Here is a 23,086-nt window from a genome sequence, read left to right as displayed (position 1 = left end):
TTAAAGCATTATTTCTAAAATGTTTTATTAATAATTAGTTACTGGAAATATATTCTATTTAAGACAATGTTTTAACATTATGGATCCGTTTTATGAAATAAAAAAATAGATAGGTCAAAAGAATAATGAGGGATATTGCAAGAAATAAAGAACAAAATTGTATTTTTACTATATGTTTTGCTTAGTTTTTATTTTAGTTTAATCAGATATCCTGATATCAATATTTATTCTCTTTATTACTGGCAAAAAAGGGACTAATTTTGAAAACTTTAAAATCAGTCTTTATATAGTCCGTTCAAAATCACGGTGAACTCACGTCATGAATATGTATGAGGGCACTAAGTCACAATGTTGCTTCATCAAATTTGACTTTTGTTTGTTTACAACTTTTGCCGGTTTATGATTTTTAATTGTTATCATTAATCTTTTGAAGAAACGAGGCGAATTTTATAGCCTGATTTAGTCACATATTCGGATGCATCAGACAGCATTATATCTCTTTTTAACTAGAATAAATTTATAAATAAAAAATTGAGAATTTTTGGGTATTAAAACATTTGAATCATACTGGTTTTCATTATTATATATGTCTTCTGTCATCAGCCAGAATATTTTAAGTGCCTGTTTATGAGACATTGAAAATAATATAAACCTATAAATCATATATAATCATCATATTTATGATGGAAAGCTTTAATAGACCTGTAATTTATTATCTCGTAACTTTTAACTACTACAAAAATGTATGTAATAACGATCTTTATATAACTTATGATATTAAGAATAATAATTTCAAAATTAATATAAAATTGTGATACACTTTTTTGCATTTTGATGGTTCTCTTTTATAAGGTTATGAAAAGAGCAAAATATATTTTCATCACTTTTGCTAAGTAATAATATGGTCGTATTATCAAAAATTCTGTTGTTTCATTTGAAATTTTAAGACTCTTTTTATTCTTATGGAAATATAATGAATAATTAGTGACGTGTGACGGGAATTTTAAATTTCATTCGTTAGGCATTTTAAAATGTACTCGGAGCGTGAATTAATTTTGAGGAATTTACATTAATTTTTCTGTTACAACCGATGGACAGAGTCGTAATGTAAGTAAAAGTTTTCTATCTCTAAGAAGCTATCATGCTATATACGTACCATTATATAGTAAATCTTAGTCTAATATAAATTTTATTATCTAATAACGTAAATCTTATATAGTAATTACTATTATATGGTAGATTGATTTAACTCATTTGATTGTTGGATTTTTAGTTGTAATGATTACAAACATATTAATTTTTTTGTTTGAAAATCTCAGCATTTAAGGAATGTTGGTTAGTATTTGTTAATTATAATGTTATAATAAACATTATGAGATATGGTGTTATTACAATAAGAGTAACATAAACATTTATATATATATATATATATATATATATATATATATATTATTTATTTATATATTTCTCAATATTGTTTTTCTCTGGATGTTAGTTAGTCAGTGTTTTGTAATGCTGTCCATAAGTAATGAGTTAACAAATGCACATATTACGCCTACAGTAAACATCACATTATACCTATAATCATAACAAAGTTAGTCTACTCATATAGAGATGTGGATAGAAATAAGAATCAGACATGAGAAATAAGAAATAGATGGCGTGGAAATGTCTTCGGAATAAAGCCAATGTGAATAATATAATATAACATGATATAAAATGATGTTAATATGAAATGTTGTGTTATTTTTATTATTTTTAACAACAATCACACATTATAACTAACTTTTAATTTTTTTTATTTGAACGAAAATGAAAAAGCATCTCCGATAGATTATAATGTATTATTTTATATTAAGTTGTAGTGTTATGATTATTTTATTATAAAAATTTTTAAAATTTATATTTATTATATTTATATCTTCATTATTTGTCGTTAATACTTATTGCCAATAGGGCAGATTGTGGATTCACGAAGAGTAATAAAAAAAGTTATTTGTCGTTAATTAATATTAGGTATAAATATCTATATAATCACCTAAGGTTTATCATTAGAAATTATAAATCGTTATTTTTCGAATTTTAAAAGTTTATTATACAAAAACTATTATGTGTATAAACACCTCCACTAAGTGGTGTATACCATTGACAGGAATAAGTGATAATCTCAAGGCGCGTTGACTGGATAATACGGGTATGACCCATTTTACCGTTTTAAGGAAAGTTTGAATTTCTTGAGCCATATGTGGGCAGGTATTGTCAGATGACAAGATTATTTTGTCATATTTTTCTTGATGTACCAATTGTGTTTCTTTTAACGCATAAGTTGAGTTGATCAGGTCGAGTTGATCCCACCATATGTACAAGACCTTCACGGCATGAGTATTTGGCTTCACCGTAGATATGGAAATATAACCGGGCTATGGCTAAACGATTTTTGAGAAACTTGAGACATTTTTTCCACTAACTCCGCCATGCAAAAGCACTTTTCCTTTCAATCGTTGGAGAAGTTGCTGCATTCTTTTGATACGATTTTCTATGCGTTTATTCGATGGGAATGTTGTTGGAATGGAAAATCGCTTGTTGAGTAACCCCTGATGTGTCGGCAAATTACTGCATCAAGAGTTTTGCAGCAATATTCGTCCATGTTCTTGACGCGGGACGCTCATAATATGTATTTGGTACAATTTTTAAAAATATCTCATACCTCTAAAATAATACATTTTTTTGTCTAATAAAGGCTTGTTCTCACTTTAAACCAAATTCGATATACTTTAGTAGTTTATATATCATAGTTATTGTTAAACATTTCTCTAGAAACATCTCTGAAATAAAATGGTATATCTCAATTTTTTTATTGTTGTCTATTGCCAATGCCCCTCGTACATTAACGGAAATCAGTTAATCTTTAAATAAGATCTGTGTATATAACACCAAAAATACTTTCTAACCAGAACATAACACATTCTTCTCACTCTTTTCCCTAAACAAACATTTATAGGTCAAAATTAAAACATTTTTTCTACCTGATCCAACAATTTATGAGTATATTTGAGAAATAAGCATCCCTAATAAAAAGAAAAATCTTAAAAATGTGTATATAAATACTGGAGCATTTTTTATACAGACTTTTACTCACTCTTTGTCGTTTTTTTTTTAAGAAAGGGATTGATAAAAGAATGTTATTTTCCTCTCCATACCCTTACATAAAAAAGGACAACGTTAATATCGATTAAATGAGGCAGAATTTTCTATCGTCGAGTTTATCGCAGTTTGCTAAAAATTCCCCCATTATTCTTATTCACTATCGCAATTTTTAAAGAGACCGTAGTACGAGTATTATAATTTATAACCGTTATTTTAAATCGAATATATTTCCAATAGCTAAAAGTTTTATTACTGCTTTTATGGATAATGCTTAAAAGATGACAAAATAAATGTCTCGAGAAGTTTTGCATCGTAACTACAAAGAAGTTTTCCGGTTTTCTTTTTTTCGTCACTATATGATTTATTGGTTATTTTCGACGTACTTGATAATAAGATCTAATAATAATATGTTTCTACGTACAAATCTGTTTTTATATTCACTACTGATTTTTTAAATGAAATATTAAAATTATGTTAAGCTGCTGACAGTCTCCGTTATCTTTTTAATAAGAATTGAGTATTTATTGTGAAAGAACAGGATTTTTTATTCAAAATATTGTTCATCTCTTGTCATTTTCAGATTTTGCACTCTCTCCTATATTTAACTATATATTTAATTTATGTAAGTGTTAGTAAGGTATTGTTACTTACAAGTATTCATATTGCTACTCGTACTAAACATTTATAAATCATATGAAGTAAGTTTAACATAAAACACACACACGTCTCCAAAACTGTACTGGTTTTGAATTCTGTAGGAGGAAGAGGCAGAAAAAGAAACTAGAAATAAAAAAAATCGACGGTTAAATAATACTGCATTATTGCAGTGATTATAAATAAACAATTAATTACCTTAAGATAACAAGGCAATATTTTTGATATAAATCTAAAAAATGTTTTAAAAATTAATTATTACCATTCAGTGGTTGTAGACACAATTTCGATAAAGCAAAGTGAATCATTTATAGACCAAACCACATGGAGAACTAAATTTCATAAAGCAAATCATGCTCGATGAGATAGACATTGTGCATATTAAGATTCAATTGTTTCTAAGGATTTCCAGAGGATTAGCAATTATTTTACACCATGTGATGCTATATCTACCATATAGTATTCACGTAGTGCTATTTGGTTACCATTTAGTAAATGTATATGTGTGGTATATACGAGGTTTTTTAACAAGAAAATCCAAGAAACTTGTTTATTTAGAAAAACGTTTCAGGTGGTGAAACGTGTATATCTATAAGGAGATCGAAAACATCGAAGTAGAGTTATAGAGTTCATGGTAGAGGTGTGGGTCGTAAAATATGGATATTTCAAAAAAAATATCGATATATCAAAGGAAATAATTATCGAATTTTTTTTAGGAAAAAAATAAAACTTGATATATCGGTCCAAAAAATATCGATATTTTTTAAATATTGTAAGAAATAGCGATATTTTTAATAAACCTTTAAAAACAATCCACTAAACTGTTAAATTTAAGTACCAATTTTTTATTTTAGGTTTATTAAAAAAAAAATTAAAAGGTTTTTATAATGTCTAACAAATATCTTTAAATTTTTTTTAAAAATTATTGAAAAATATCGGCTGACAAAAATATCGATATATCGATATATAGAGTTTGTTATATTCCCAATTATAAAAAATGCGATTGATTGATAGACTTGAAGGCTATTTTGGCGTTTTTGCTATACAATCTTGATACGAGACGACAGTAAAAGGACACTTGCGTAGGTGCTGATTGGTCAGAACTACTCATACGCGTTTATTCTAAACTAGCTCGACTGATTTCACTGCCCTGTGTTGGTAGGTATAACCTACTGCCTAATAATGTTTTACTAAAACTTGTTTTCACATTATTTTCAAGGTAAGACCAGAAATGTATTTGATATGTTCATTAATTAAAATAATAGTAATATAAAATATATAAATAATATAAAAACATATTAAAACTATCTCAAGAATTAACATTCACTAACATTAATAATTCATAATATCTTTTATTTGTCCTATGTGTTCTATCTATGCAAATTATGTAGATAATTTCATTTTAATTCCTGCATATTTTCATTACTTCATTTATGTATTTACATAGTCCTTGTCTTTTATCCATTTTTGTAGCCTAAAATATATATTACAAAAACAATAAATACCCAGGATGATTAAAAGAATAATTTCTTTATCTAAATTTTAGAATAAAAATACATTTTTCTTTATTTCTTTTATTTTACTATCCTTGCAGATAGCTCATCTTTAGTTTGTCTTCTGTGTGGATTTCATTTATCTATTGCTTTTTACTTTGTCTTATGTCCCACGTGGGAACTAACAACTCACCAACAAAAGATGAACTAAAATTCTATGAAACTATTTTATAACTGTTAATAGTCTATTAAATATTCAATTTAACTCTTGATGCACAAATTTACATATTTAATATTAGCAATATTCGATTAGTGCTTTGTTAAGAAATACATTTACTAATGAAACCTGAAATCAATCAAATCAAAGACAATACCACTAAAATATACAGAAAAATCGTAACAACCTTTAGAATTACCTCTAGTACAATGATATATCATGTCTCCAGAACCATATCAATTAATAACAGTCCTTAAGCAAGAACAATTTTTCTTTCTCTTCTTTTCTTCATGAGACATCAAATTAAATCAAAAGCTGATTTCGAAAATCTAAATATATTGTAGGCAAAGAAAACAGACGATTCTTGTTATTCTCGAATTCTGTTAATCTACGTTGAGATGAATTTTCACATATGTCTGGGTTTTCTTACACATCTGTATATACCTTCCGATAAAGCAGACATATTAATTTGTTTTCTCTACAAAAAATGTATTATATAATTTCACGTGACCATATTATTCTTAGTTGTTTTTTATCCAAACTTGCCATAATTCTTTATAAGATACTTTATAAGTATAAGATTTTACCGTGCTAAATTTCAGTTCTCCAGACGTTTCCGTTTTTTTGCCAAAAGCAAGGTATAATAACCGATTGTAATTGATACAATAGCTAGTGGAATAATATCTGTATATGATGTCAAATAAATACATTGTGTTGATGCTAGTTCTTCACCTTTTTTATCCATATAGGGTTATCAGAATTAGTTACCATTTTTGTCGTTGATGAAAGAAACCGGAAATCATTAAATATTACATATACTAACAGTAATTAAAGTGCGGCAATTTTTTTGTTTTGACTGGGTTCTTCTTCCGCACTGCATTCATTTTCTAACTCTAACTCATGAATCCGGTATTTCACTGGTTCTTTTTTTATTATTTCATTGACTTCTCTATAGATAGAATGAAGCTAAAAATAGTAGTCATTTATATAATTTATAGTTTTGTTTTATCATAGTTAAACTTTTCTTCATTTCAATATAAAATTCTTCATTCAATACTTCAGTACTATACTTCTCTATAGGCAGAATGAAGCTAAAAATAGTAGTCATCTATATAATTTATACTTCCTTTTATCATAATTAAACTTATTTTTATTACAATATAAAAATTATTGTTAAAAATTACTTTTTTGCTTTATTTATGCCTCGTTCAGTATTTTAAATGTATTTTTTATTTTGATGTTTCATCGTGATAGTTTAATCATTTTAACATGTAGCGAAACTAACATTATTTGACTCCAAAAATGTTTGAGAAATACAGTTTGGATGGTCCACGTAAAGAGAGAAAGCCACATTTGTAAGCTTATAGAACGGTCGCTTTTGTCGGTCTCATCAAACTAAAGCCCCATCTCCACACACGAGTATGCAATTAGTTTCTCGGTAGAGCCTCTCGCATTATTGCAGCATGCAACAATACAAAACAGGTTGTTTTAACCCGACGTTAAGGGCTGCGAAATTGGCCCTTTGACATGTTCCAATTTTTTAAAAGGGAAATCGCGAGTGCTGCTCCTCATTGCTTTCAAGAAGAACAATCAGGCACCCTAATTAACAGGGGGAAAAAGATGTTTCACGTATGTGGGGTCCTATTGAGTGGAACTAGTTCGCCATGAATTTTTCACGCAAATTGGAATGTACGAGGGACGGTTGTATTAAATTCGATTCCTGACAGTATTTTTTATTAAAATGAAACTATTTATTTAGAATGCCAATCTATTACATAATTGTGTCCTAATGCTTATACAAGATTTTGAATTTGCTGTTATTTGTGTAGTAGTTTATGGGAGTACAACATTTTTAACGGATTATTGAAAACCAATAAATTAATGTTAATTTTTCGAGCAGTTATTGTTGAAAAATAAAGACAGCAATATCTACGTGTCGCTGTTTGGTGGGAATTTTGCGAAATAGTGATTATTATGGATGCTCAATATCACGATATGATAACTGAGTTATTTCTGCCTCAAGTATTTGATATTGATGTGAGCTAAAACAAGATGGTTCTTACATGTCATACGTCCCATGAAACAAATTATTTACTTATTCTCATTTCTTGGTTATCAAGTGATTTGCAGTGCAAAGTGAAGACCGTATTTTTATTGTCACTTGAAATTAAATGTCTAGCTGTAACAATCCCACGATCATATGTGTTGAAGGAGTTTCAACGCTGCATTAGTGAAAATTAGCGTATACATAATGGAAATAGAAAATTCTCCAGGAAATAAATATTGGGTATGTGGTAACAAATCCTTGGAGGCCATTTGCTTTATTTGTTATTTCATACATAACCTTAAAATAATATAACCATTTTACCACTAAAACATTAAGTTTTTCATTTAATTTAAACTCTAGTTTGTGGAATCCTAGTAAGTAATATTTAGTTTCAAAAAAAAAATCATATTTCCACAAAAATTATTTTATTCCAGATTGTAGTATCTTCGAATGAGGATCGTTGAGGGATATTGTGATGTCCGAGGTCAAACTAGTGATTTACAATTTTACGACATTGGTTATTGGTGTCATGGAATTGTTTTTTGTGGAATCTTTTCGGTCATTATTCAGAATTTCTCAGGGTATTTGGAGATGGTCGTGTAGAGCCATTGTATGCAGCGTCTTATTTTGTTGCATTTAGAAAGATTTGGTAATGTTGATGGAGAAGGAAGGTTGTCTTTCCTTCAAATCAGAGGTTATTTAAAATAAGCTTTTGTTTTGAGTTGTCGATTGATATATAGATGCAGATACATGATGGTTCGTAGATATTTTTGGTTCTGTGGTGTGAAGTGAAACACTAAATTTTTTATATATGTGTTATTTATGTTTTCAATTATATAGTTTCATTGATGTGAGCTTTTTACATTCAAATAATTCAACCATAAATCACACATGGCAATCAAATATCGATAATTCTGATTTTTACAGACATGCCCCATCATTTTCTATATAAATTCGATTAATTTTTCACGAGATATAAAACATTATAAGTGTTTTGGCAGCCTCACTAAGATGACAATTTGGTTTTTAATGTAATTATGATTTTCCAAACGGTTTATGTTGGATCATTCGGTCTGCACCATGATTATTTCGTCATTCTTTTATTTGGTTATTACGTTAATTTTTCTTTAGTAGTATCATTAGTAAGGTGTTTGGTGAAAAATAATGTTTTATCTATTTTATATAAGAAATCGAAGAGATTTCTGACTTTAAATGAATATGTGTGATATACAAATCTATACAAAAGTTGAATTAAATCCAAGCCGAACTAGTTCACCATAAAATTTTCAAACAAATTGAAAAAAGGGAGTGAGGAATTTTAAGGTAATTTATATTTATAAATTGTGATAGTATTTATCATAAAAATACTTAAAAATAAACTTATTTTGATGTTAATTCATTGTATGATTGTGTACGAATATTTATGCAAGATTTCTATTTGCTATCATTTGTGTGGTAGTTTACGGGAGAATAACTTTTTAAATGGATTATTGTACACAAACAAATATATGTTGATTTTTGGAGTGAAATGATTCTAAGAGATTATCACCATTTGAGCTTGGGATGCTCAAATAGTGGTTGTTACTGATATTCGACGTCCTGATATGATAACTAAACTAACCGTCTGTCGATACGATATTATATTAATATAAACGATATGTATTTTCAAGAAGAATGTGAAGATACATACCATACGGCGAGCGAAACAATAGAATTAGTACCAGTCAATATGAGTGATTTATTGGTAATCATGTGCTTTAACATCGTCTTCATTTTATGGGGCTATTTGAAGTCAAAAGTATGGGATATCCATATAACACCCATTCCCAGTTACTCTAAAACGCAATAATGACCTACCAATACGACTATTGTCATTTTCTCTCTTTCGTTGGTAATCAGTGCGGTTAGCTCGTGAGGTAACTCCTTACAGATTTTGTTGATTTAAAAAAAAAGGTAAAGTTGATTTCAAAGCTAATGATAGGTATATGTAGTTAAATATAGTTTAACATTATATGAGAGAACAACGTGTTTTATTTTTGAATAATATTTGAAATACACAATGTTTGTGTATTTTTATGGAAGAACAATTGTATGAATGTTTGGTTTTAATTTATATTTTAATGTTGAACCTTAATTAAAAAAACGAGGACTATGTATTTGAATCACTAAACCCATTAAGCCCCTAAAACTTAAGTCTGTTACGGAAAATGCGTTTAAAAATTGTTTTGATAATTAGTGGTTGGCATAAGTATATTATTTTGGAAGGGACCTACTTAGAAGCCTATATGATAAATTTGGATAAATAATAAATGTTTTGGGTCTTACGGAAAAATGTATAGTATGTGTAATCCTCATATGAACATAACAACATATCAATTATTTTATTAATGATAATTTAAAAATATAAAAAGTCTGAGATATTGATGTTTTGAGTACCTCCAATTGATGTAATAACTTATAGTAGATACTACGAGACTAACTCTTTCTTTATGCTCATCATCAATGCATAGTTGGCTCCCAGGAAGACTGTCTACTTCTCAACCAATAACAGGTCAATACTGACTATAGCGACCAATGCAACTGTTCAATACTATTTTTGTAGTACGGTTTGACCTTTGCTTCAAAATAGGCCTCAGTTTCGGCGATCACCTCTTCATTCGATGAAAATTTCTTCCCAGCGAGCATTCTTTTGAGATCTGAGAACAGGAAGTAGTCGCTGGGGGCCAGATCTGGAGAATACGGTGGATGAGGAAGCAATTCGAAGTCCAATTGGAAGAAGAATATAAAGATACATATCATACAACGAGCTAAACAATAGAATTAGCTAGAGTCAATATGAGTCATTTATTGGTAATCATGTGCTTTAACATCGTCTTCATTTTATGGGGCTATTTGAAGTCAAAAGTATGGGATATCCATATAACACCCATTTCCAGTTAGTCTAAATCGCAACAATGACCTACCAATACGACTATTGTCATTTTCTCTCTTTCGTTGATAATCAATGCGGTTAGCTCGTGAGGTAACTCGTTACAGATTTTGTTGATTAAAAAAAAGGTAAAGTTGATTTCAAAGCTAATGATAGGCATATGTAGTTAAATCTAGTTTAACATTATATGAGAGAATAACGTGTTTTATTTTTGAATAATATTTGAAATACACAATGTGTATTTTTATGGAAGAATAATTGTATGAATGTTTGGTTTTAATTTATATTTTAATGTTGAACCTTAATTAAAAAAAACGAGACCTATATATTTGAAACACTAGCTCTGTTAAATTTTAATTTGAAACGACTTTTTTCCTGTGTTATTGGAGGGGATGAAACCTTTTAACGAGATAACTTTCCCACGATTGTCTGACTCAATTGTTTTGGCTCTATTACGGGTAGGTATAATAGTGTTGTTTTTTTCGGAGATGAAATTTTAATACCAATTTTTGATTATGGTTTTTATAATTTAATTTTTTATAAGATAATTGTGATAAAAGTATTTTCATTGCATTTACTTAATTTATGTGCTTGTTAACGGTTCCTTTTAGATTTATTCAGGCCACTCACTCAGTATTAAAAATAGAATTGAAATCTAGCAGACTCTTCATTATTAAAAGGTTTTCGATTTGACGGTTTTGTTGTTATGTATCCAGTTTTGTTTTAAAACCAAAGTATCAATTTATATTGTGCTCTTTTTAATGGAAAACAAATTCCGTGTTTTGTTGTTATATTTTTCATAATTTAATGTTTTGGAACTAAAATATTTCTGATATACTTGATAATATAAAGAATTTTTGTTTGGATAAAATATATATTTCTACATATCTACATTTCCAATAACAACTTATGTCGAGTGTTTTGTTGATTTTTAACATATACCAACGTGAATAGTTAGAAATTAAACTAAAATCAAATTCGATTATTTAATTTTTTTCGATTTGTTTTTATTGTGTATTTTACCATAAGAATAATACTATTTTTCATAATTACGTTAATATTCGAGGTTTTGTACAATAATATATTTTTATGTTCTATATTTATAGATAAAATTACTTTGAAAACAAAAAATTTAACTAATCCTATTGGTTTAAGGCTTTAGATTTGAGCTTTGAACTTTTTGCGGAAAAAAATAAACTCGTCATAGTCGATTAAAAGTTAAGGTAATGTTATGTCGACTGTTTTATTCGATTATTATGCGTTGCTTCACGATGTTAAATGTTAAATAAAGCAAATAATTTGAACACTATGCCACGTTTAGGAGGGCAAATTCGAAAATAAGAGGAAAAAATACACGTCAAGGAATACGTCATCTTAAAAAGCTGTATAAGGTTCATCACATCAATTACTATCGAACAGCCATTGCATTCATTTGATATGGCTCGGACCAACTTGTTTATCTTTCCAAAACTCGAATTATCACTTCGAAGCACGAGTTTCCACTCGATAAAAGGAAAATCTCGCCAAAAAGTTTGTTACGGAAAATGCATTTAAAAATTGTTTTGACAATTATTGGTTGGCATAAGTATATTATTTTGGAAGGGACCTACTTAGAAGCCTATATGATAAATTTGGATAAATAATAAATATTTTGGGTCTTACGGAAAAATGTATAGTATGTGTACTCCTCATATCAACATAACAACATATCAATTATTTTATTAACGTTAATTTAAAAATATAAAAAATCTGAGATATTGATGTTTTAAATACATGCAATTGATGTAATAGCTTATAGTAGATACTAAGAAACTAACTCTTTCTTTATTCTTAACAAATAACAGGTCAATACTGATTATAGCGACCCTCCAACTGCTCAATATCATTTTTGTAGTACGATTTCACCTTTGCTTCAAAACATGCCTCAGTTTCGGCGATCACCTCTTCATTCGATGAAAATATCTTCCCAGCGAGCAGGAAATAGTCGCTTGGGGCCAAATCTGGAGAATACGGTGGATGAGGAAGCAATTCGAAGCCCAATTCATGGATTTTTGACAACGTTTTCACTGACTTGTGACACGGTGCATTATCTTGTTGAAGCAGCACTTTCTTTTTCTTCAAATGCGGCCGTTTTTTGCCGATTTCGTAGTTCTAATGGTCCAATAACGCTATGTAATAGTCGCTGTTGATGGTCCTTACGTTTTCAAGGTAGTCAATGAATATTATCCCATGCGCATCTCAAAATACAGATGCCATAACTTTGCTAGCCTACTGTTGCGTTTTCCCTTGCGTGCTTTGGAGCGGGTTCATCTTGTGCAGTACACTCGGATGACTATCGATTGGAGTGAAATGATGGAGCCATGTTTCATCCATTGTCACATATTGCGCAAAAGCCCGGGTTTATTACGCTTACGAGCTCGCGCTGCACCCACTTTGCACAGAGCTTTCTCATACCGAAATACTCGTGAATGATATGATGTACACATAACATTTTTGATGTGTTTGCTATTTCACTCAGTTTCAATATGCGGTCATTTAAAATAATTTTGCGGATTTTTGTAATGTTTTTGTTGGTAACAACTTCGTTTGGGCGTCCACTACGTCCACCATCATCTTCTTCGGCGCTCATTTCACCACGTCTGAACTTAGCATGCCAATCCTTAATCGTTGATTTTCCTGGGGCAGTGTCCGGGAACTGGGCATCAAGCCAAGTTTTTGTTTGAACTGCATTTTTTCCCTTCAGAAAGCAATATTTTATCAACACGCGAAATTCCTTTTTATCCATTTTTCTCACAATAACAAAAATTGCTTCACTCAAAATACTATAATTCACAAACTGATGATCCACCAGACGTCAAATTTATACACGCATCTTTTGAGGGTTAGGGCTAACTAAAAACATATGGATTTAATGGATTTAATTCTAGTACCGCCATCTATATGTCAGGCCGGGGACATTTCAATTGACCTGTTTCACTGTTGTTGATTGATTAGCCGCAGTTCTTCTGGCTACGGTCAATGTTTATCTTCTATTTTCATATCGTTTTCTTCCACTTATAACGTTAATGTCGCCATAAAAGTCTCAGAGAGAAATATGTATGATAATCCACTTCATATCCAGTTATTCTAGAACGCAATAATGACGTATCAGTACGACTATTATCATTTTCTGTCTTTTGCTGATCATCAGTGCGGTTAGTTCGTGAGATAACTCATTGCACATATTATTAACTTAAAGAAAGGTAGAGGTTTTTAAGGTAATTCAAATTATTATTTATTTAGTATTTATTTATTTTTGTTAACATTTCATTTATATTTATCAATATAACTGAACTTTTAACCACCATCGGACCCGCGATTACGTTATGATGCTCTAGATCCCACCATAGACAGGTACAAGTCATTTTCAGCTCTGGGAATCACTTCAATCAATATTTCTTCAATGTTCTTCAATGTTTGTCTCCTATTTTCATATCGCTTTCTATGGTCTTGATCAATGCATCGAAGTTGTTCTTTGAAAACGTTGATTTCGCCATAAAATTCGGTGAGGAACCTATTCGACAAACATGTCTAAACCATTATAATTATTTTTCTGAATTTATTCTTCAACGGTATCATTTTAAACGAATGTCTTTTCTAATACGATTTCGGAGAGAAATATATACAATTTTCATTAAGTATCGCATTTGAAAGACCTCAAGTTTACAGATATTCAAGTTTCGTAGCCATACTCTTTAAAGGACACGTAAATATATAAAGATGAATTTTGAATTATTTTGGCTGGTGCACTATTTTTCTATATTTGTCACTAAAAAACCAGTATTAACACCAATTTATTTATGTACGGTATGATGAAACAATTGATGGTCTTTAATAAAATTTATCATATACTGTAAATACCTTAAAATTAATATTCTATAAGTTTAAAAATGGTATTTCTTATTATCTACTTTAAATACATGTATCTTAATCAATTTAATAAATAATTTCTTGATGTATTCTATGGATTTGCCAGTACTTTAGGTTATGTTTTAATATACTTCTGCTTCTATTTTATAATATCAGCTAGGGTACTGTTATAGTAATGTTGGTTTTGGTTTTATGATCTACGTATAACGTTTGCTATATTTATTGTACATACTTTTTATATATTTACATAATACACTAGACTGCACGTAAGCTCTGCACTGTCTGTATCATAATTGAATTTAGTGTTTAATCTACGAACTAAACTATTAATATCTGAGAACGAACGAAATTATGTTTGTCCTGAAATAACAAAAATTGTATGTGAATTTTTTTTAAACTTTAACAACGTTCGATATGATGATATCCATTGTATATGACAACTCTGAAATTGTAGTTTTTTTTTTAAATACGTTGAAATATAAATGTTTGTGGAGGACAGGTATTGGTCGCTCTATTAAAATTAAATCAACATATTTCTCGTTTTTTATATCTCGTATGTTCTTTTCATTTATTTTTTTTTTGTTATAAGAGTTGAATCTAATCTTATATAAGTATACGCTGCATATCTGGTTAGACGCATATCGGGACTGAGCAATCAACGTTTCTTTTAACAGTTCATTCAATTTGATTACATTTATTGATATTTATAATTAACATTTCATTATTTAATTCAATTTTAAGTTCAATCGTTTCTTTAGTTCTCCATGACAATCTTCGTTCGTTCATTGTATTTCTTAATATTGGTTTTGTACTCAGTGCAAGATGTTCTTTAGAAAAAGCCATCAGTTTAAATTTAGTGTCTATTAATGTATAAACTATCAGGTGTATCATTACATTATTTTGTATTAATGGTGATATATGAACAATTGAATTCAGTGATTTGATTCCAAAATAACCAATTTGATGAAGTTGACGGTAAAAATCTTCGACAAGTCTGGTGTACATGTTATGGTTGAGTATTTCGTTTCTTTGAACTCCGTAAATCTTTATTTACTACGGCGGTTACACATAGTCACATTTCCAGTATCAGTGTTATTTGTTATTCACTGGATATCCTGATAAGTGGTGAATGTATAACAACAGCAAAGTATTTTGTTATTAGATTAAAGAAGACTATTGAGTGAATGACATAACCACGTGTATGATGACGAAAATCTATGAAATCATAGCATAATTGTAAACTAAAGGTCACACATAAGTATGTGTTTGAAAGAGCTGTATAACAAATATTTATTAAAAAATGAAAATGAAATGAATGGAAGATGGATATTATGTTTACTCACAATAGAGTGGTTAAAACAATCCAGAGAAAAGGGAGAAACGGGATACGCGCAAAAATAATTTCTTTTGAAATAATCGTTATATGAAATTATTGCCCCGTTTGGGTAAACACCTAAGAATCGAGAAAAAAATTATAATGTTTGGTTAAAAAGAAAAATAATATGTTATTTCAACAAGAGTTATTCCTCAGATTCACTCAGGTTCCTTATAGATTTCACATTTAGATGTAAGCTACGAAACTTTGATTGGATTAGAATGAAACATATTTTTCATTTACTTTGCTACAGAAATGGATTTCATGTGCGAACCTTAGCCTAAATTTATAGGATCTAAAAATTCTAGTCTATGTTCATAAATCAAATCGGCTGGCTGAATTCGTTGTGTTGGTGTGAACAGGCTTATCGAGAGTGTTTCTAATTGTCATCGTCTATGTGGTGGGTATAGTTGAATGCGAGAGAATAGGGGCCGATTTCTTTTCGTAGGTTTAGAATCTCTTGTCGGTGGCCCAATCTGGTGTTTTTCATATCATTGGAGAGTCCATATTTCTTATAAATATGACTGTAGTACCATATAATGTGTGTTTGTATGTATGCCGGTTTATTTGAGAAGATGCTGATGTGTATAAATCGGGCTTTAGGGGTCATAGCTTAATTGGTAATTTGAGAGAATATTGCGGGCACTTTTGACGAGAGGGTGTAATTTGCAGGTGTTGTTGATGGTCTCATGTTGAAGGGGTCTGTACAAATGGCCCGTGAACGATGTTGAGGAATCGAGGACATGCTATAGATGAGGGCTTGGTGTATGGCAAACAGTTCTGCCGATAGAATGAAGGTGTACGTCGGTGATTTGTAAAGCTTGTTTGCGATAGTTGTTCCTATATCTGCTTTTGACTTCTGTCCATTTAAAATATGCGGCACTGATGATCGGAGGGCAGACAATGGAAGTGTTGTTGGATGGTATTAGATTTGCAGGAAGAAGTTCATTTCATATGACGAAATTGATCTAAGTAATAATTTATTATAACAGTATTATGTTAATAAGGATATCTTCCATTTGTGTCCTGTAAGATAATATATTTACGCTTATTTTAAGCCCAAGTTGTTTTTATTTTGCACATATGTACTTCTTTTAAGTTAGGCATCGATCCAGATACGTGCGAACATATTTAGCATCGTCCATTTGGAGGATATGGTAATAGTTAATATTCACAGGTACGTATGACTTGTACTCAAACTAAAATACTTATATGAAGTTTTACATTTGTTTTTTCATATTTGTAATGTATTGTAGACTTTTTGATGGTGTTATTGGATCATGAGGTGTTATGACGTCAACGTATGTTGCTCCAATAGTGATTTTTGTAGAATAGATCAACTTTATTGAAGAGATACAATATTAGATCTAGTACGCTATCGGTCAGTTGAGATCAATGTTGTTCGATATGTATCATTTAGTTTTATAATGAATATATTTTCTAACAGAAATGTCGATCTGTAAAATAAAATTTAAGTAACAGAACCTACGGACAAGGAAGATGCTTCTTTAGTTTAATGTACGCAGCTCATATGGCATATACTTTGTAAACTTTCTGTAACTACTATGAGTATATAGAGTAGTATATTGAGATATCTTTCTATATATTTTTGGTATTTTCTTTGTTAAACGGAGTATTTCTCTGGTTACCCTCGTACATTGTATGCTGAAAGGATAAAATGTGTTGACGTTAAAGATGCCTTGCTCATGCCTAGCTATTGAAGTTGAGCCTAATCCGTACATATTCAGGGCAATTTCTGAGCCCAGAAATGAAATGACGGCGAATAAATAAACAGCAAGACCGCGAAATGTTAAATATCAAAAGTTTTCGTCAGTTATCCGAGCCAAATAAATTTACTTCACGGCTAAATGAATACCGAAAGTTTTCGCAAAGAGTAACGCGGTTACACTTAAGGCCTTTTGTGTGTATTTTGTCGTTTTATTTGACAACTCATAACTCTCGGAAGATTAATTTAAAAAATTTTCATTTTATAAAACGGCCCGTTTTATATTTAAAGTAGCAAATGGTCTTATCTTTATAACTTCGGGTTATTTATTATTTTAGATATAAACTTCAAACACGCGTCCTACTTTTTATTTAATTTTTTTCTTGTATTTTCGGTAATAAGCCTACATCAATTTGCGTTAAACATTTAGACTTTCTCATTTTTGTTGTTACGTCCTATCTTTTCATTTATAAGAAAAGTACTTTACGTAAGCAATTTGAAGTGTTTTTCATATATCTTGTTTTTGTTGTACTAATTTTAGACTTTTATTTTAGAATGTTGAATTCATTTTGAAAAACAAACAATGGATGGTATAAGTTATGCTATATTTTCGTCGAGCAATTTCAACTTGCACGACTCCAAGTGTTCTAATGCAAGAAAGTCCGCGCGTTACTCAATGCCCCATAGTTTATTAGGAACGTCAACACTCATCTCGAATCAGGCATCCCGTTCGTGAAGAATTTCGTGAACATGCTCAGTGTAAGCTTCTACCTAGTCGCCTTAGAACACGATAACCTCTCGATCAAATCCCTACCCATCCACAAACCTCGGTAGATATCCACTACGACAATCCCAGTCGTAACCCAGGGTCTCTGTCGTCCGCGAAACATTCCACTATCCCTATTCTAAAGCGACATCAACAAAAGACCATTTGGTTCTAGCTGGTCATTCTTGAACAAGAAAAAAAAGTCTTTGAAATGCTGTAGTATATTTGGAGTGCCATTACTCTGATTTAACTGCATCATTCATTTTGCTGACTATTAAAGTAATATACCTACCACCGATATCCATATGTCTTACAAATTAATTTATACCTAATGTTCTGTTGTAATTTTGTCAACTACACAAGCGAGACGATAATAAATACATCACTACATATTTCCCAACTCTAAGAGTAATACTTATACAATATAGAAGTTCGCATGGTTGATTCGCTTCAATCTTCTGATTTCCTACACATTGATCTGTAGCTTTATTGCTTCCATGTTCCTCTTATTTAGTACTCTTCTTTCATGTTTTATAACGAAGTTTTGGACAACTTCGTTTATCCATTTGATCATGGTGTTCTTCATTCAGTTCTTCATTCGTTAGGTAGCGATAAGCGTTGGTAATTAATCGAAGAACTTTGTTTTGGCAGCGTTATAATTAACTGATAAATCCATCTCTTTTGTCTTAAATCAAGTTGGAAGTATCTTCCGACTAACCAGTACAATTCTTTGATTTTAACTCTTAATTATTTAATTATGAACATTTAATAAAATGCAATATTTATGTAATATTACCTTTTTTAATCTATGAACAACACTAATATATTAATATTTCTAAATTTTTGTTTTTGTTTTGTTGAAGTCTTTAATTAAGGTCAGAAACTCCGCCAGCATCACCAAATCAACTATTTTTCTTAAAAACTCTAAACGGTGGTAAAAACGATTAGAAAATTCAGGGATTGTGGATGTTCGTACAAGACATAATGTCGTCTGCATCAGTTTCCACAGGCCTGACATAGTTCGCTCTGATTCGTGTTCAATTTACCAGTCGACTGCTCTTTTGAAGTTTTACTTTATTTAATAAATACTAAAATAAAATATATTTTCTAAATTTGTAAATTCTATTTTAGCTAGGTAAATATATTATTTTAGCGATTGTTTTAAATTCATTGTAAATTTCGGCATTTTTTAGCTTCAAATATGTCCAATTCGAAACCTACAAGGCATCATGTGAACCATCAAGGCACACTGAATATGAAAATCTCATTCTCTCGAGAATGGAAATTTAAATGGAAATGGTGACGGGACATGCTTCATTCATAAAAATGTGTTGATATTTGGCGGTTTCAGTACAAGTACAATTCTTATTGAAGAACGTTTTGCAAAGCAGAATGTGAAGCCCATTTCTTTTAATCATTTTTGCTATCACTTGATCGACTCCAACAGCCGTACTTATGCTTTTTAGTGATTTTTGTTGTTAGTTCGTCTTGTGACTCACGAATGACGTGAACATTTTCATATGATTGTTTTTTACGATGTGATTTATTAGGAAGTACGTTATGGAAGTGGTACTGTTACAAGAGGTAGAGAAGAGAGAAATAGACGACGTCGTATTGGTCTTTTATAATAGTGGTGGCCTAAAGTGTTGTAGCGGTCACTTTATTACTCCCCTCCTAGTGGAGCTGCCGTAGAACGTACCTCCATGTGGTGCAGGTTCTTGAGTACATCCGCAATCACGCAATCAATCGCCCAGGGACTGCTCATTAAATTGGGTTCTAACCTTAATCAAGAGGTTTTCGAGATCAGCTGCCATCGATGGAGTAGCAGGATGTAGTTCGTCTTGGGGCGTTCCGATGGACAGGATATTAGGTTAGGTTAAGGAAGAACGGAAGCGCTATGCAAGTGGAACTGTTTCAAGGGGCAGAGAAAAGAGAGAAAGAGACGACGTGGTAGTGGTCTTTTATAGCCGGGAACCGAATGGTACCAATCCACCAACGTTGCCAACCTTTTAACTTAATGAAGATGTAATAGTGGTGGCCTAAAGGGTTGTAGCCGTCGCTTTATTACTCCCGTCCTAGTGGAGCTGCCGTAGAACGTACCTCCACGTGGTGCAAGTTTCTGAGCACACCCGCAATCACGCAATCAATTGCCCAGGGACTGCTTATGAGATCGGGATCCAACCTTAATCAAGAGTTTTTCGAGATCAGCTGCCATCGAAGGAGTAGCAGGACGTAGTTCGTCTTGGGGCGTCCCGATTTGTTTTAGGATACCTATAAGTGTGGTGCTTTACGTGTCCCGTTTTGTGGTGCAGGGGTGTTCATGCTTTGATGTCATGCAATGTTGTCTACGTCCATCGCGCCAGTCTCGTGGAATAACGCCGACCATGTGATGTTGATGGGTTCTTCGCGCTATCCTTCCAGGAACTGTCGAGCACATGGTTCTTCTTGAGCTGGTTTGTCCATTAGGCACTTCGATCACGTCGGGGTCACCCATTACAGGAATGGTCGTCTGGTCGGTCGGAATGTGTGGCTGTCGTCGCAATTGTTTGTCCGAACATTCACTACTATTTTTGTGGAAGGAATTCGCATGGGAACAGAAAACACCGGTTGAATAAAAACTTGTTTATTTCATGTGTTAAATACTATATCTGTTCGACGGGAGGATGGACAGGATATTAGATTAGGTTAAGGAAGTACGGAAGTTCTATGGAAGTGGCACTGTTACAAGCGGTAGAGAAAAGAGAAGGGAGATAGAGTCGTCGCCGTGGTGGTCTTTTGTAGCCGGGAATCGCATGGTGCCAATCCACAAGCGTTGTCAGCCTGTGAACTTAATGCAGATGTAATAGTGGTGGCCTAAAGGGTTGTAGTGGTTGCTACAAGTATATTGATCATCATGGAAAATACTTCGAAACACAATAAAGCTATTTATTGTCTTTTCATTATTATGACCAAATATAAATAACAACCCTCGTTTTCATCTGTGTAGTTGAACGATTTGAAGATTCCCACCACATATTTAATGTTGCTATTTGTAGATTTAAATCAACCTTTCATTTTTCTAACCATGCCATATGTTACGTTAGATATTGTAAATACTTTAAAATTAGTTCACAGTTTCAATATTTTTAAAACCGCTATAGTACCAACAAAAAGTCTATTTCTGTAAATTTTTAATTAAAAGCATTCGCAACTCATATGAAAATTAGTATTCGTATAAAATTGGCACTATTATCAACTAACATTGATAATGAGTATGATACTGATAAAAACGATCCGGCCATTTCCATAACAAGTTACGAGTTTCTCTAATATCACGACCACCATCGTAGATTATGGAAATGTATTTACCTGCGAGGAAAAAAGAGCTACTTATTAACATAATGAAGAAGCGAAATCATTATTCACAACAAAAGTGGGATTAAACCGTACGTAATCCTCGTTAATATTAAGAGAAAAACTATGTTGGGTAAGACAAATACAAGCTTAAAAAACCGTCTTATCATGCCAGCTACGTCGTATCTTGTCGTAGGTAATTAAAAAAGGCTTAAATCTGTTTAAGTGACGCCTCCGTATGTCTGTTGTGCATTCAAAATTCCGATTATTCGATTATTTCGTTTGGTAGATATATTTTTAAACATATCTCAAAATTTTATGTAAGATTTTTAATTTCGTTGACTTATGATAACCTTATATTTTATTTTTTATTTTCTTTATAAAGAAATATCAGTTCAGGTATTTAAATTGTTTTTGCTTAGAATCTTTAGGTACGTTATATTACTTTGGTGATTATAAAAAGTGAATATTTTTAGATGTTTAATTTTTTGTTAATTAATTATTTTAAATTAGGACCGGCTTAGTGGCGCGGTGGTAAAGGCGACAGGACGGTCCACCTCCATTGCGAGAGTCGCGGGTTCGAATCCTGCTGGGGCATGGTTGTAAATTTATGTTTTTTTTTTTTAATATTTGTGATTGTCTTATGCAAGAATGTAAAATCCGACAAGGAAAATGATCCCAGTCACGCCAGTAACCAGGCTGGGTAAGACCGGATGCCTTCTGCGATGATTTTTAAGTTAGTCATTCGCCAGGATGTAGGTTTAATGCCGAGGACCGTGGTTCGGAGCCCACGTTAAACTGTAGGTCCAGTCTAGATAAACACCTAGTTGGTAAATGGAGACTTTAAAATATATATAAAAAATTTAAATTACGTTTTGACGCTTTAATGTACATATCCTCAAGTATACCGTGGTATTTTTTAAATAAATGTAAGTTACAAAATAGCGTCGTTGTATTAGGTAATATATTGTTTTAAAAAATGGGTGTACTAAAGATATTTCTTGAGATATCGATATATGCGAAGGATATAAAACAATAAAACTCTTATTTTAATTAACTTTTAACTAAGTGGTGACTTATCAACGAGCTAGCACAATACGATACCCCGACACCCGATGCCGCTTCATCCCTGATATAAACTATTCAATTTAATTTTAATAGGAACTAAACTTCTATGTCTAGACTAGGGGTGTCGGCCGCCGAGAAAAATATCGATATTTCGGCGTATCGAAGTTTTTTAAAATCGATATTTTTAAAACATTTTTTAAAACGTGATATAACATCTTCCTTATAAAGAAACAACAAAAGGGATGCATGTGGTCGTTGTTTTCTCTGGACAGATTACAGTTGTAACAAAAGTATTTGTATCGCCTGTATCTACGTTCCCTAATTTCCATGAAATATACGCTGTTTGCTATGCTTTCTCAAATGTTGGTAACTCCAGCGCCTTTGTTGACCCTACACCTTGAACTGCAAGCCTGCGACCAAAT

General features: G+C 31.3%; 1 protein-coding gene across 2 annotated transcripts in view; it reads left to right on the top strand.

Moving 5' to 3' along the window:
- Positions 1–23,086, top strand: part of PlexB (Plexin B) — a 385,819-nt gene that overhangs the window by 20,185 nt on the left and 342,548 nt on the right. The gene's annotated exons all lie outside the window — the stretch shown is intronic.

Source organism: Rhynchophorus ferrugineus, unplaced genomic scaffold (genome assembly GCF_030347505.1).
Source record: "Rhynchophorus ferrugineus isolate W39M unplaced genomic scaffold, kcgeb_rfMv2 rfM5, whole genome shotgun sequence".
In the NCBI taxonomy this organism is placed as follows: Eukaryota; Metazoa; Arthropoda; class Insecta; order Coleoptera; family Curculionidae; genus Rhynchophorus; species Rhynchophorus ferrugineus.
This window is presented reverse-complemented; position numbering and strand designations above follow the sequence as displayed.